Source organism: Heterocephalus glaber, unplaced genomic scaffold, assembly GCF_053883595.1.
Source record: "Heterocephalus glaber isolate CG9 unplaced genomic scaffold, H.glaber_assembly_v1.0 deba00001457, whole genome shotgun sequence".
Classification (NCBI taxonomy): domain Eukaryota; kingdom Metazoa; phylum Chordata; class Mammalia; order Rodentia; family Bathyergidae; genus Heterocephalus; species Heterocephalus glaber.
In genome coordinates this window covers 3,027,663-3,043,817 of record NW_028258305.1, presented here as the reverse complement: position 1 = coordinate 3,043,817, position 16,155 = coordinate 3,027,663, and positions in this window count along the sequence as shown.

Here is a 16,155-nt window from a genome sequence, read left to right as displayed (position 1 = left end):
ATAGTGTTTTCTGCAAAGAGCACTAGAACACCTGGTATCTGTATATAAAAAATTAACCTCAACCCTGTTTTCAATTCATGAAAATAACTTGAAGGGATCTATGAACTTAAATAAGAAAGCTTAAAAGTATAAAACTTTAAGAAGAAATTATATGGGAAAATATTTATGAATTTAGCGTAGGCAAGAACTATCTAGGATACAAAAAACATGATGTATAAAAGAAAAAAATTGATAAATGAGATTCCATCAAAATTTAGAACTTTAAATGACATCATTAAAATGAAAAGTAGTCTTTAAACAGACCATATTTACAATGCATATAACCTATGACTAGAATATATAAAGAATTCTTAGAGCTCGTTAATAGACAACTGAATTAAAATTTAGACATAAGAAGATGATAAATAGGGGCTGGGGATTTGGCTCAGTGGTTTCGCCACCTGCTGCGCAAGCACAAGGACCTGAGTTCGATCCCGGGTACAAAAAAAAAAAAAGAGAAGATGATAAATAGCCAGTATAGCACAAGGAATGGTGTGCAACTCTAGAATCAGAAAAATACTAATCAGTACAATAATAAGATGGAATTATACACTCATTAGGGAGATGAAGTTAAAAGTTTTCAAAGCCTTGTCATGACTTTTTCTTTTTGTTGGATTCTCCCCCTTTACGTTTAATTTGTCATGCCCAATGAATTCATTCTGCTGGGTTTCCTGGGGTTGTGATCCTCATTGTCTTTTCCTAGGGTATTGTCTAAAATTTTTTGGAGTGCCAGTTTGGTATTCATGAAGTTCCTGAGGTGCTCTTTATCATGAAAGTATCTTATTTCTCCATCAATTTTGAAAGATAGCTTTGCAGGGTACATCAATCTGGGTAGAAGGCTGTTTTCCTTTAGGGCTTGAAATACATCACTCCAAGCTCTTCTTGCCTTGAGGGTTTGCATTGGGAAGTCTGCTGTGATTCTGATGGGCTTTCCTTTGTATGTGATTTGTTTCTTTTCTCTCAGTGCTTGTAGAATTTTGTTCTTCTGTTGGATTTCTGGAATCCTAACTATTATATGCCTATGTGTAGATTTTTTTTTGATCAAGGCTCACTGGAGTCCTATATGTCTCACTTATCTGTATGTCAAGTTCTTTTCCCCTCCTTGGGAAGTTTTCTGCCATCACTTCTGTGAAGAGTTTTTTTTATGTCATCTGCACTCTCTCCTCTGTCTTTATTGACTCCAATCAGTCTTATGTTATTCTTGTTTGCATTGTCTAGCAGCTGCTGGTTTGGCTTCTCGTGTTCCCATACAATTTTAAAGCAATTTTTCTTTTCCTGGTGACTAATTGCAATCTTTTCTTCTATATGTGAAATTCTATCCTCACATTGGTTCATTCTGCTGAGCAGACTTTCGATGAAGTTTTTAATCTCTTGGAAATCTGTTTGTATCTGTTTTATGGATTCCATTTGTTTCCTATGTTGGGATTCCATCATGTTCCTCAGATCCTCTATTTTTTTATCTGTGCCCTCTCTAGATTTATTAATCATGTCTTGCACCATGAGCAAAATCTTTGGTGTTATCTGAGTAATTATTTCTGATTTCATTTTTCCCAGATCCTCTTTTGTTGCCAGTTCAGAGAGTCCAGGTGGTTGAGTATCAGTTTGTTCCATCTCATTTCCCTTTGGGGTTGCTGCAGCTGATCCAGAAGTCTGTTTTTGAGACTTGTTTACATGTCTTCTCATTTCCATGTGTGTGTGTTTGTGTGTGTGTGCTTCTGGCTCCTGCGCAGCTCACCTCTGCCCTAGGAGCTTGGGATGGCAGTGGGAGAGCCTCCTTCTGGGTGCTGAGACCGGCTCACCTTCTCTGCCCTAGGAGCTTGGGATGGCGGCAGGGGAGTTTCCTTCTGGGTGCTGGGACTGGCTCAGCTTCTCTGTCCTAGGAGCTTGGGATGGCAGTGGGGGAGCTTCCTTCTGGGTGCTGGGGCTGGCTCACCTTCTCTGCCCTAGGAGTGTGGGATGGTGGTGGGGGAGCTTCCTTCCGGGTGCTCAACCATTCATATTTTTGAAAAATAAAGTTTATTACTTTTATACAATTTATAATTACTCCCACTTTTTGAGAACCTGGTTTGTCTTCTGGACTTTATTTTTTGTTGTTATTTGTTTGTTTTGTTAGTGGAAATTGAACCCAGGGCCTTCCCACTGAACTACATTTTTTTTCCATTTCAGAGAGTTTTCTTTGTTTCCCTTATTACATGAATATTGATTAGATTAGTTAATGAATCCTCAGATATAGCGAGGTTGTAATTTTTAGTGTTACTAGAGTTCAAAGGGTAGCAAGGAGAAGCGTGAATGTTGAATGCTACACTTAACCACTGCAGTGGATTAAAGGGCAGGGAAATTACTACACTGTGATAGGAAAGGGACTTTCTAGGGCCACTTGGACAACGTGTATGAGATAATCCCTGATGTGGGGTGTTTTTGGAGGGCAAAACACGCTATTGCACTTAGTGAGACATTTTAACCTGTGATTTATACAACCTGACATTGACATTCATTTAGTTCAAATTACAAGTGAAGTAATTCACTCTTTAATGAAGTGTACCTTGCATGACATATTAACTATGCAAGCTGACAATCCCTGCTTTGAAACAGGCCTAGGTTACATTTCTTTTGCCATTGAAAATAGGTTATCAGTTAATAAACTTAGAACAAGGCCTGCTGACCTGCCATTCTTCAGAAGTATTTTATTGGAGCATTGATGAAGCATGCACTAAAATTAGCTATTGTTCACGGAAAGAGTGAAAAGTACATGAACTCATTTTTCAAAGAAATGGATTACCTATGTATTTACACAAGCTCTTCTCCAACTTCTCATTTTGAAAAATTTCAAGCCTACAGAAAAATAGAAAACCAAGTACCACTAACATATATGTGTTTTCCACCTGTGTTCACAAATTGCTACAACTTTGTCACATTTATGTTCTTCCATCTCATTTGTATATACACAACTTTAAAGTAAGTTACAGACATCATGATACTTCACTTCTTTTAGCATGAATCTCCTAAGAATGAAGACATTATTCTATGTAGTATACTTAAAATAGCATTATTGTAACCTAAGAGTATTAACAATTCAATCATATAGCCTAATACACAGTCCATATTTTGATTTCCCCAATTGTTCCTTATGTGCTTTAAAGTTATTCTTTTTCAAAAACCCACAGAATTCAATTAACATCCGCATTTTGCATTTGGCTGTTATATGTTTGTACAGAATTTTATGAAGAGTAAAAATGGAAGGACAAAAGTTTGATTCATAGTGATCTGAAAGGGCTCCTGATAAAGTGCTAGTTATGTCTCGTCCCAAAGTATTTCTAGTAGATCTCACTAATAATGCCTATAATACACATTAATGTTCATTTTTTTCTAAAGTATTTTTTGATCTCTTTTTTATTTTACTGTAAATTGGTGAGCAAGTGCAAAATACTATTACCTAGTAATAATTTTAAAACTTTGATCTCATAGACTCATTGTGTGATTTGTTCTAAGTTTTCACAATAACTATAAGTCTAGAGGATTCATCCTAGCTTCACTCAAGAGAGGTGAAAAATCATGAACTTTCCCATGAAAAGAAAATTTTTGAGCAAAATGTTCATAATGAATTACAATTTTTTAAAAAACTGAGTTTTCTTTAATTTAGAATTTTACTTAGTCTCTTGAAAGCAAAATGTTATAATTAAAAGTGGAAAGAAAAGAGAGTTTCAAAAAACATTTCCTGGGGAATATATAATGGTTTTATGACCACCGTGGACATGTGGAGATCAAGTTTAAGAGAATCTGGTTGAATTTAGTGTTGCAAATGCACTTCTCATCTGTAATTACACATGTCTAAGGTCTTGTGAAGTGGCTGTATAATTGCTTTAGAGTTGTGTTTAAAGGAAATACTGAGAAAGTGCATTTCATGAATTACAGTTTGCATAAACCTCATGTACTCAATTTTATATCATCATATTTTCATTAGCCATGTAAAAGCAACCACAGAAAATGGAGAACTGTGACCTCATGTTCATTTTGCAAAAGACAGTAATTTTTTCTTTCAAAAGAAGCAAAGCAATATTATCCTTTCTACATAAAAATCATAAAAAGGCTTATAATCAATGCAATATGTTTGAAAACAAAGCCAAAAAATTGCTTTGTATTGGTGATTGCTATTGAATTTTAAAATTAGCTAGAAATTTTTCTCCATTCTTTTTGACAGAAGAAAATTTATTTCTTCACTTCTGAGACGCATATTTTTATCTTTTAGCACCTGAAATAAAGGAGAATCTTAAAAGAAATGCCAGGAGATTTTTAGAATTTAAAGTATTTTTTTATTTTCTTAGTGTCATATAAAATAACAGTGATTCTTATAATCAATGGCTTCTTAGTTTCAAGGATGCATAATGCTGAACAATGCAATATTACCCTACACTACAATGTGCTCATCCATGAGTAATCCATAATAAAAGGGATGTAGTTTCTTATGAGTGCTCTGGAATTGAATATTTGTCAGCTTAAGAAATTAGATGTGTAGTCCCCAAGACTTTATAACATAGAAGATAGAAGACCTCTTGATAAATAAGCAACATTAAGCTAGACATTAAAATACTAGTGGCTGATTTATCAAGTGTCCCTTAAAGAGATATAATTTAATGTTTTAAATCTAGTAAGTCATTTCAATTTCTTATTTTTGGTCAATTTTTTTAAGAGAATGCCAACTTTCCAGTATAGCTCCATTCAGATTGTCAAACCAGTTTTACTATGTGAAATAATACTTTCAAATCTCAGGTAATGTGTATTTCAACTTGGAAGTCAGTTTGAGGAGCTTATTTCTGTAGGATAACCCATTTTGTTACTGAGCAATTTTATTATTAGAAGGAATAGTTCACAGATTATTCTGAAGATTTTCAAGTTTTATAGTCACAATTTCTTTGCATTCAAGGATGTTGAAACTAGTTGCATTCACCTCTTGGAAAAATCTGTAGTGACTCAAAAAGAACAATTGCTTCTACATTCTGATTGAGTCTGGGTACTCCTAATGTTGTTGTAGAAAGTGGATTCATGTCCTCAGGAGATACCTGTTCTTGTACATGGCGCCATCTGTGTACATCCACATATCCTGGTAACTATATACAGTTTTCATGAAACTTAGGGTTATTCTGGCCTTGTATAAGAAAATTCTCAGAGACATAGTTTTTAGGTGCTGAATGTAGTATCACTAATAATGGGCAAAATAAATACATGCCCAGGTGGGCCAATTGAACTAGGTTGCAACTCTTAAATAGCAATTCTGCATATGCAAAGAACCTTAATTGTTTCATGAAAAAATAGACTTGTCTGCACAATTTTCTGTAATGAGTCCAAGGACCTTTTAGAGAAAAACATTTTGCCTCAGATGGCTGGGTACTGTGTATATTAGGTGATTCACTTGGTAAGAGGATTAGGACCTTTTTTCATTTCATTTTTTAGTACCTTTTCTTGACATATATGTATGTCTATATAAGAAATGCACACAAATGATAAGCTTACTGAATTTTCACTAACTGAATGTTCCTACATGAGCAGCATCCTAATAAAGAAGTCAGAACGTTTCCAGCTCTTTTGGACACTCGCTTGTGTCCCTTCAACCCAGCCACTCCAACAGGAACTTCAGTACTTCACTCATTTTAATCTCAGCAAATAAGCTTGCTCAACACTCTGCTCAGTCCCATTAGTTGACTCTTCCTCATTTTTAGAAGCAACTGAAATACAGAAGGGATGATAACTTCATTCTTGTCTTTCTCAAAACCCTTTTCACAGAGTTGGTAGATGTGACAGGTTTTTCATGGAAAAACCTTGAGGGAGGCAGGTGTGAGTTTTCACCTTCATGGCTTTGCAGTGACTGCTACTCCATACTCTGCTTTCAGAAATGGACTACTGAGAAGAAATAAAAGAGGATCTTTGGGGGCCATCTCCCAAAGGGGTTTGTAGGAGAGGCAAAGGGGATTACCCTGAGGGGAGTACACAGTTGTGTTGATACAGGTACTGTAGTTCCAGCAGGTGAAAAGCTGAGTTTTTCTGAGTCAAATAAGCAGAGATTTAAATGCATTAAATGCTGAGGAAGTCTGTAGCCAGAAGGAAAGTTCAAAAAATTAACTCTATCAATGTCAAAAGCTAATGTGGACCTCTTTCTATATCCACTAGTCTTACCATCTGTGAGTCCCCAAATGTGATCAATGCTATGACCAGAACAATTGCCCTGTGAAACAGTTTGGGTTTTCTTTCTTGATATTGATGAATAGCAAGGAGTAAAGAGAGGCAGAGGGGGAGAGGAGGTCAGTAAGTCCCAGCCCCTATGCTGATAGGTTGGCATGGAAGGAAATGGACTGGAACCATCAACTCATTTTCAAGGGGTTGTCAACTCAAACTTTCAAAGAATAATTTGAGAGATGTTAATGTTTGACTCAAAGGCTTTCAATTGCGGATGGCATGGAAGTGGGAGTGGGGCATAGTATGTCATGGAAATCAGTAGTTAATGCAGGCCCCCCATTCTGAGACTGTATCCCTGCCTGTATGATTTAGTGTGACAACCAGATTATATTTATACAATTAATTAATGTTTGCTTGACCACTTTTATCCAATTTCTTTCCATAGCACATAAAAGAGAACCTAACATAAATTTTTCTTTCAAAACAATTGACTTAGCAACTGCTGACCTTCTGTTCTGTCATTTCAAGGATTGATTGGATATTGTTGAATTGTTTCATTCTACAGTAATTAAACATAAAATTAATTATGCTAGTAACCCATTATTTCTCTGAACCAAGGACTAAGCCATTTGTTTTCGCTTGGTTACTCTGAGGATCTGCCATTAGATGAACAAGGAAAAGAAAATAATACTGTTGCAAACAAGAACTAAGTATTTTAAGACCAAAAATGTAATCTGAAAGCTTCTAATTTCCATATGCATAGCATATTGAACTTGTTAATGTAATTTAGGTCATAAATTTTTTACCTTGTGATATGGTCATTTAAATATTTTCTCAGGTGGCTAATCATTTAGAAAACATGTCAAAGTGGAATATATGTTAAGAAAGAGAGATAGATGGATAAAACTGGATGCTTCAGCAGAGCCATCATGAATCTCTAATTCATGATTTGGTTTACTGCTCACCCAAAATGAAATTTACTTCACAAATCATTTTCTTTGTTAGTTTTGCATAGAAAATGCTTATGATTACCCTGATATTATGAGCATTGAATCTGGTACTGAGAGGCATACTAGTCTGACAGGACTAAATTATCAAAATGCATGTGCTGATAGAAACCAAAATAGGTTTTTGCAGTTTTCATTAGTGCAGGTCATATTAATTTAATTAACATGATTGAAGATAATATCACTGGATGAAGCAGCAGATAACTAGGCTTCGCCTATTGCTCACCCATAGGCTATAAAATGATGCACCTGACAAATGGGTGTGCAGTCTTAGATTTTTCACATTTGAACCTGCCTTTTACTACAGTCTTCTCTATGGCTTTAGGATACATTGCTGCCTTCTGATGAAATCCTTGATGTTTTTCAAATTTCATCATCCTGGTCAAGATTTTAAACATTGAACAAATTTTTGAATTACAGTTATACTTCATGCAGTTTGGACACAAAGTTATTATTTACTAGCTAAGAATCCCATTTCTTTCTAGTTGGGGCTGTGCATTTTAATATCTTTGTCCTGGCCACAAAGGTGAGTGTGGGGACTGAGGGGGCTCATGAATGGCTCTTTTGAGGATTTGTCTGACTGGAATAAAAGAGCATCCTTGTAATGGAGAAATTGCCTGCCCACTATCCATTCTCTCCTTTTCCCTTATTAATAAAATCTTTTTTTTGAGCTGCAGTGTTTCCAGTTGGAAATACTATATCCATCTTGCTGAAGTTAAACATGACTATGTTCTCCAATTCTGACCACACTGACATAAATGGAAGTTTATGACATGGGGTTTCTGGCAAGCTATCACTGTTCTAGTAAAGGGGACTCAGACTCAGTCAACAAATGACTTTTGCCCTTCCTACTTTCCCTTCTGCTTGAGACTTGTTCACCACGGACTGCTCTGAAGCCTGCTAGGAAATGTGGGGCAGGAATTGGAATATGACTGGCTCAAGGAGCTGTCTCAGCCTTTGTCTCTTCAATTTCAGAATTTCTGCTGTGTTAGAAAAATAAAACCTTTATGTGGTTTTGCTATGGTGAAAAAGTTCTTGTCTTATTCAGCAGGACACAATTCTAATGGTTAAAATCCTTTTCCTCATTGAGGTGGCTTTGTAGAGGTCAGCCTGAGAAAACAAAATCAATCCTCAAAAAAAAAAAATCAGGAGATTAGTAAAAAGTTTTGATTTTGTGCCCAGAATTTCTGTAGTCTGAGTTGCATTATAGTTGTTAGTGCAACCCTGATCTGCTAAAGTATCCCAGAGATAGTTTCTATCACTTGCAAATAAAACAATTCCTGGAGATATTAAAATCAAAACACATTCTTCACACAACAAATATCCAAAATCTATTAGCGCTACTCTTAAAAGAGGAGAGGAGACCTGTGTTACTGATCTGACAATAGATTGTGCTGGTTTAGGGGCTCTGTAGCATTGCCTAGATTTGTGAACTTCTGTTTTCTATATAAAAAGATGAGTAGATTTTTTAGTTTTTCATACCAGAGGAACTATTCGGATCAAAGTATATAATTGATAATGTGAAATAGGAAGAAAAGGTCTAAAGGAGAAGGGGAAGTGGGAGGGGTAGGGGAAAGGAAAGAAGGGAAAAGAAAAATACGAGAAAAGGAAAAAATGGAAACAAAGTCTTTGGAAATAGGGAAGGGTGGAGGGGGTGAAGGGAGGGCAGGGGAAAGGGAAAAAATAACCAAGATACATCATGTAAAGGTACAAGATCCCAATGATGAATGTAACTGCATTGAATACCTAAAATGTACCAATGAACTAAAAAAAAAAGGTGAGCAGATTAGACAATTAATTCCAAATGATTCCTTGTGTATAGGAATGGGCTGGGAGCAACAGTATGGAATACATAATTCACTTATGAAAGAAGTATACTTAGAAATTTCCCATAAACGTCCATTTCTGCACATTAACAACAACAATAGCAAAAAGAATGAGGCTATGACACAAGGAGGAATGTGCTGAGGATATGGTTACATAATCCATAAAGGCGTTAGTGTATGAAGGTGGTATGTATATAGTGAAAGAGTGAAACAAGCTTTAAACAAGGGATTAAATTCCTTCTAACCATTGAATTTTAGATCTGAAGACTTTCATCTTCAAATACTCAAAACCGTCATCATAATAACAATAATTACAGATAACTACATGCTGTAAACTCTAAGTATTTTACATGCATTATCCCACTTCATCCTCACTGATGCTTTGAGACACATAATCATTCTTTCATGTGATTCCCATTTTATAGTTATTTTGGTTTTTGTATTTATGATCTGAATAATTCTCAATTTGAAAAGAGTTGGGGATTAGTATTTGCTTTTTGTAATAAGGCAGAGAAATCTGGATATCAGAATCAATATCTTGATTCCAAAGATATTTCTTTATTTTCTCACTGCATATTAAAGAAAATGATAGGTTTTAAAAGAAAGGTTGATTGGGAATTATTTGTGTCATTTCATCCAAAACAATTTAATTTATTAATACTCCAGTACAGAAGAGGAGTTTTCTACTGTATGCATTAGGAGATGTTCAGAGGTACTTATTATAGCAAAGTTGCACTGACATGGGAGATTTGAGATAGGCAAAATCTGTGTGTACAAGCACAGAACTGTCTTAGTAATATTGAATTAGATTGAATCCATCAAGATGGCTTCTGTCTGGACCACTTCTGCCTCCTAGGCTGGGTTTTTCTTTCATTTTTTGGTACCAGGAATCTAACTCAGGACATTGTGCTCGCCAGGCAGACACAGCACTGCTGAGATACCTCCCCAACTTGGGCAGGGTTTTGAAGGAGGAACAAAAGCCAGTATTTTTGCAGCCCCCTCTGTGAGGCAGGCACTGGACTAGGTCTTCTTCGCACTGCAACTCGTTTAGTTGCCAAGGCAGCCCAGGCACGCAGGTATAATTGTCTCTATTGCACAAAGGAGGATCACAGTGAAGGTCATGGGAAGTGGTGACGGGAGCTGTGAACCTAGGTCTCTCACTGCCAGAGTCCAAGCTCCCGCAGGGGGTGGGAGTGCAGGGTATCTGTTTTCCAAGTTCCATGATGGAAACCATGGAAAAGTTCATGTGTCTAGCAATGAAGGGATATAGTCAGCTGTAGACTGTCTGGCCTTGACCTCTAAATTGGCACTAGCTGAGAATAAATGTTTTAATCTGAAGAAAATTTGTTCTGTTGGCTACATGACTGAACTCATTTTCATTTTCGAAAGATTTTTTCTGGAACTCTGGACCTATTCTGAAAGCAAGCTTTGGGTAAGTTTTACTGCATTGATATGTGGGCTTTTTCCTCAAAGGAGATTGATGTAAACTCTTCATTTGGTGCCTTTTTAGCACAGAATGGAGAATAAGAAGATAAGATTCCCTGCTTGATCTCTTCTGCTTTGAGGAAAGGTATAAATGAACTTATTTCGATCCCCTGTGAGTCTAAATCACTCAGGTGAGAAAAAACAAGAAAAATCCCTTATCACTTGGAGGAGGGGACAACGAAAGGTAAAATATTTAGTTATCTCATACTACTACTGGTAGTATAATGGATTTGGACCCACTTGAAAATAACTGGTATCCCTTATACTATCTCTCTTTTTCTTCCATTCAAATAAGATCTGGAAATTCTTACAATTCCCCAGAGAGACAGATAGCAAAAACTTCCTCTCCATAACCCTCTAAGCCCATCTTAGTGCTTAATAACCCTTTTGTAAGGACATTTTTTCCTCTAGAGCCAACTTAAATCATTCTGCTGCAGGTTAATTCCATTTCCTCTCTTCTCTCTAGTGAGGAGAAAGAAGAGCTGTTCACCATCTTCCCAGAGCAGAATTGAACATATCTAAATGGAGAGATATCAAATCACTGTCAGACCCACATCATTCAGGAAAAATAGCATTGGCGTGTCAGTAGTTCACAAGTGATTCTCTTAACAGCACGATTAGCATTGTCCAGGACCCTGTCCAAAATGCAAATTCCCAGGCCCCAGCCCAGACCTACAGAATCAAAAATTCTGGAGGCAGGTCCAGGAATCAGTGTTTCATCAAGCTTTCCAGGTGATTTTTCATGCTGCCTGAAGTTTGAGAACTATTGGTATTGTAGATATTTCATCTGAGATGGGTGATTATTACTAGTTATTCTAACAATTCATGCTTTCCTGTGTTTGTATGCAAGTCTGTATATGAGAATGCATATATTTATGTATTACTTTATGTGAGATTTGTTGGCTAGTAGTTGTATGTAGATTTCTGTGTAATTGAAACCTAATAGACATAATGAAGGTATCTGTTTGGGCAAAAAGTTCACAGCTGGCACTTTGGCTGTGCCTACCTGGGCTTATATAGTAAGTTTTCACATTATAAAAATAAAACATGAGTGGGAAAGAGAAAGTAATGAAAAAAGAAAATGCCTTCAGCACACAACCACTATTAACTCTTTTGTTGTCTCAGACTTCCTAAGCAAAAAAAAAAAGGGATATGTTCTTCTAAATGAAATTATACTATGTGTATGGTCTTGTAACCTGCATTTTATACTTAAGAACATCCTATTAATGCCAACAACCAATATATGCAAATACATAGAGTAAGTTTTAATAGCTATGTAGTCAATTGCCTATTGATGGATCTGTAGCTCATTCTCAGTTTTTGTTTTTAATTATTATAGAAAACTGAAACTCCATCCATCTTTGTATGACCCAGGATCTCACTGGGTTTTGTTTTTTAACATGCTTTGTAAAGAATTTGAAAACTAGGTGTTAACTGGACTTTCATTTTGTTATAAAGTATTCAGTTTTCAAGTTTACTTTAGGTACTGTTTTGGTTTACAATTAAATATGATTGGAAAGACTTTTTTTAAAAAACCTATAATATATGGTGCATTCACACAGAGACAATGCTCTTATTCTAAAAGGATGTATAGTGGAAGTTTAACTGACTCATCAATTTATATTTAAGCTGATTTATTGGTACATTTTTCTTGATTGAGTGTGACTACAGCCACCTCTTTTTAGAAAGACTGGACTGAGGACAAGTTTTGCTTGTGTAATGTGACAAAATAAGTGAGCATGAGAACTGAATCTTTGGCTTAGCCTCATGAGTATACAACTGGAGAAAGAATTTCAGTTGTAGAATCACTGTGTAGTAGAGTTACAGCCCAAGGAAGGTTTTAAGTTTCTTTCTTTAAATACTATGACTATGCAATAGGAGTGCTTGTGCAGTGTGTAGCACCCCCATTTCAAAACTTATCCTTTGCAGACACTTGCATACATGAACCATGACCAGCAGGGTGCTATGCTGAATTATCCCACACACAGTCTTCTTTTTCTCTAACTCTTGTATATGAAAAGACTTTCTCCTTGTTTTTCACTCAAGCTTAGCTTTGGAGATCTTGATTCTAGTAAAATGAGATTAATGCCTTGAAATTTATCCAGATCTCTTGAGTCTTGATGTGTCACAGATGGCATTACTGAGTGAACTTACTCTTCTTATTCCTCCCTGGTTATTAATGAGGTATAATTGACAAATAAAATTGTATAAATTTAAGATGTGCAACATTAGCCAGCAGGGAGTCTTTGAAAATCATATGCTTTTGGGCATCTGTATCTGTTTTGTTCACCACTGTATAACAGCAACTAGCCCTGGGCTCAGCACAGGCAGGTAGTTGGGGAATACTTTCTGAAAAAGTGAATGAAAAAAACCACTTTTGTGATTATTTCAATCAAGGCAACTAGGAATGCTGGTTTAAACAACAGCTGAAATAATATGAAAAGCATGTAAAAACTTCTGTAGAAACTTTTAGCACACATTCACCCAGAAGCCTATTTTATTTAATGCTTAAAATGAGCAGGTCATTTAATGAAACAAAATTAATAAAGTAAATTATATTGAAAATGTTTGTTTTGGGGCCGGGGTTTTAGCTCAGTGTTGCTACCACTGAGTGGTGGTGCTACCTCGCAAGTGCAAGGTACTGAGTTAGGTCCCTGGTGCCAAAAAAAAATTTTTTGTTTTGGGATATAGACTCAGACCCTTGAGCAGTTCCAAAATATGATATTTATTTGCTGAGGTTTAAGTTTTAGTAATACGTACTGCCAAGGTAGATGTAGCCTAAATATCTAAAACTGTAGTTCACAAAATAATTTGCCTGGTAGAATAATCAAGATTTCTCAAAAAGCTATTGGTTATGAAACATATCATCATTTTTTTTTTCAAATCCTTTAAACTAGTAAATATATATTTTTCATGTATTGTATTTATTTGTAATTTTTTTTGTCTTGCCTATTCCTCCCTAATTTGAATGGGAAAAACTCTGCCACAGTACTATCACAGTATTTCTTTTCTTCCCATGATGTCAGCTTAAGACTCATAATGATTTTTCTTTGAAAGGAGTAGGGAAAAAAATCTTACTTTCAAGCTAAGTTGGAATAGTGTAAATTTAAAAAACTCAAACATTGACAATACATGTATTCAAAGTGAGATAGTGTTGTATTTTCTAAATATGAGCTTATCTTGTATTCATATGAATTAGGTACAACTTTGTACCTCATTTTGCTGGGAAAGGTGAAGTAAGCACAGAAAAGTTAAGTAATTTTCCCAAGTTCACACAGGTAGGAAGGGGAAGAACTTACATTTAAATACAAACAACTTTGCTGTATTTTATGTTCTTCCTCTTGCAATCATGAAGACTTTGGATCATTGGTCAATTTAGGTCATCCAAATCCATTGCTTCCAATCTTTGGGATGAAAAGGTTCACACCTGTTATGGTTTGTGTCCAGATGTCCCCTCAAAGCCTCATGTAGTCTTAGATGAAGCTTTTTCAGAGGTGGCTGAATCTAGAGTGTGTGATGCTAGGATTAAGTGTGTGTGATTACTACATCAGTCCACTGATTGGCTTGGCATCACCCTAATCCTGAAAGCCTGGATACAATATAAAGGACAGTAAGAGGCTTGTCTTTCTTCTTGTTGCTTCTGCTGTCTTCTGCTGCCATGAACTGTTGCCCCTCTGCCATGTACCACTCTGCCTTGGAACTGCCAGTTATGGTCTGAAACCTCTACATATTGTGAACTAAATAAACCTTTCCACCTTTAACTTTGGGTGTCATGTATTTTGTCTCAGCAACAAGGAAGGTAACTAGCACAATGCTTGAAGTTTTTTTGTTTTTTTTTTTTTTTGTACCAGGGATTGAACTCGGGTCCTTCCATTGCGAGGCAGGAGGTGGAACCACTGAACTAAATCCCCGGCCCGTGCTTGAAAATTTATGCATTAGGACCTGCCACTGCCACTCAGATTTTCAATTTTTTTTAACATTATAAATGGCAAACTTAAAAATCTGACATTTAAGGCTGGGCAAATAGCTCAGTGGCAGAGTACTTATCTTGCATGTGTGAGGCCCTGGATTCTCCAAGAGATAGTTGCTGGTTTATTAATAAAGACTTTAACTAGAAAGAGGATGCCTGTGTGCACTTCCTTCTTCTCTTTTTACCTTTTTCCTTCACTCAACCTATAGAAAGTAAAACTGCCAATAAGAAAAATGAGGATAGTGATACCATTAAAAACAGCACAGATGGCTATTTTGATAGGTGTCAGGGAAATTTTGCTGTACTGTTTTTCACATTCTCTCTGAGGCTTTATTATCATTTCACAGAGATACACATATTATAAAAGAGTCCAATATTACTAGGGAATGGAGTTTTACTCCTTTGATTTGTTTTAGATTGAGGGAAAATTGTGAGAGTGTGTAACTACTCCACTGGGATAGATCTTCAACTTGGCATCAGTTGAATGAAATTTTAAGAGTAAAGAAGTTGAGTTTTCTGATTTTATTTATTATGGTAAATCTTGTTCATCACTAATATAAAAAAAATAGAAAAAAATCCATTTTGAGTTTCAGCTTCCTTAAACCAGAACTCAATTTGACAATTGCCCAAAAAATCTTCCCAAAGAAAAAAAATCTACCAACACCATTTCCAACTAAAATCTGTAAAGAAAGATATTACAAGTAATGTGTTGGAATCATGAGAAATATGTTTTTTAAGAGTAAGATTTTAGGGCTGTGGATTTAGCTCAGTGGTTCCGCTGCCTGCCCCGCAAGCAGAAAGACCCAAGTTTGATCCCTGGTACCCCCCCCCCCCAAAAAAAAAGAAAGAAAAAGAAAGATAAGATTTTATGTAATTTGACTTGTAGAGTTCAACATTTCACAAATTAAAGCAACAAAAAATTAGAGATTTTCAACTCTATTCCACAGATAAAACTGAACAATAACAAGTGATGGATAAACTTTTTATCCTTAATATGTAATGAATGTATGCAAATAATAGAAAATATTTTCCAACTGTTTATTCTTTTGCCACCTGTTAGCAAAAATTCCTTTCATAGTTTCATTCACAGGTTAGTTTTGCTTCTGTCTCTTACATTAGTAAAAAGGTGTAAGATATGTCCCCATATCCTTTGACTTCTGACTTAGAATTAACAAGTACTGTAAACAAGCAGTTAAAAAGCTATGGATTAAAACGTATGACACATGACTTTCAAGGTTATGTGAAAGTGGTCAATGAATTCCTTTTTAAATGAAGTTGATGAGGAATAAAAATGTCTAGAGCCAGACTGATCTTGGACCAAGTTACCAGAATTTCTGATTTGATAATGTTCTGTTGAAGAATTATGTGCCGGGGAGATGTACATGGAAATGAGGAGTAGGTGGTCAGCTATGGGGAAAAGGGGGTGAGTGGAGTAGAAGACCTACAAAAAGAGACCACAGTGTTCTACCATGCTGCTAGTGTTTTCAGATTAAGATGGGGGATTAAGGAATTTTACTCAGCAATTTGAGATGCTTTGTTAGGGACTGAGGAGATTTGAGCTGCTTTGTTCTCAAACCACATGTTAGTGAAAAAGCAAACAGGCACTTAATCCTGACAGACAGCAGAACTTGACATCAATTTGCCCCTTGGGAGGTGACCA